Below are 1,178 nucleotides of genomic sequence, written 5' to 3'. Positions count from 1 at the left end.
CCAGGGACAGCAGCTCAGAGACCAGGGACAGCGCTCGGAGACCAGGGACAGCGCTCGGAGACCAGGGTCAGCTCTCAGAGACCAGGGACAGCGCTTGGAGACCAGGGACAGCGCTCGGAGACCAGGGACAGCGCTCGGAGACCAGGGTGTGGGGGTGGCTGCAATCACGCTCCCCCCAAGAACCCAGAGCGTGGCCCTGCAGGGTGTGGGTGGGAGACAGCTGAAGGAGACACTTCCTGACCCTTGCCAGCGCAGGGCACAGAGGCGACATGGCCTGAGGGCGGGGAGGGAGACCGCCAACCCTCGCAGAGAGCCTCTGGCTGTCCAGCCCGCAGGAGGTGCTCTCCCGGGGCTGCCTCCGGCCCAGCACCCTCAGCCCCCTCCTCCCCGTGCGGCTCTGCCGTGGCCAGGCCGGCGCCCTCAGCCCCCGCTTCCTCCCCCCGTGCGGCTTTGCCGTGGCCAGGCCGGCGCCCTCAGCCCCCGCTTCCTCCACTCATGCGGCTTTGCCGTGGCCAGGCCGGCGCCCTCAGCCCCCTCTTCCTCCCCCCGTGCGGCTCTGCCGTGGCCGGGCTGGCACTGGCCTACCTCTAGCCCGGCGCGATGGCTGCATGCTCTCCCTGCAGTGCTCCGTCAGCTGCGGCGTCGGGGTCCAGAGACGGAGGCAGGTGTGCCAGAAGCTGACCGCCAGGGGCCTCCGCCTCCCGCTAGGCAACGCCGCGTGCCAGGGTCTGGCCGGCCCCCCGCTCGAAAGACCGTGCCAGATGCGTGTGTGCGGGGGTAAGTGTGCCTGTGTGCAGTTCCTCGTGTGTGCGGGGGTAAGTGTGCCTGTGTATGGTCCCTCGTGTGTGTGGGTAAGTGTGCACCGTATGTGCTCCTCTCTCGGCCTGGACCGGCTGCTGCTGTCCAGAGCTGAGCGAGCTCAGGCCGCACTGGTTCTCAGGCCAGTGGGAGAACATGGAGACTGGGGCGTCCTGAGAAGCCAGCACTCAGAAACACCCGCGCCACAGTGCTGCTGGAATGCCGGCTTTCTGTGTGGAAGCCACCGCACACCCCCGGTCCGAGTCACACGCACACCCTGGTCAGAGTCACACGCACACCCCCGGGTAGGAGTCACACGCACACCCCCGGGTAGGAGTCACACGCACACCCCCGGGTAGGAGTCACACGCACACCCCCGG

General features: G+C 68.9%; 1 protein-coding gene across 1 annotated transcript in view; it reads left to right on the top strand.

Annotated features, from left to right (window-relative positions):
* Adamtsl3 (ADAMTS-like 3) overlaps positions 1 to 1,178 on the top strand; it is a 97,566-nt gene that overhangs the window by 61,704 nt on the left and 34,684 nt on the right. The window lies entirely within an intron of this gene.

Source organism: Dipodomys ordii, unplaced genomic scaffold (genome assembly GCF_000151885.1).
Source record: "Dipodomys ordii isolate 6190 unplaced genomic scaffold, Dord_2.0 Scaffold15, whole genome shotgun sequence".
Classification (NCBI taxonomy): Eukaryota; Metazoa; Chordata; class Mammalia; order Rodentia; family Heteromyidae; genus Dipodomys; species Dipodomys ordii.
This window is presented reverse-complemented; position numbering and strand designations above follow the sequence as displayed.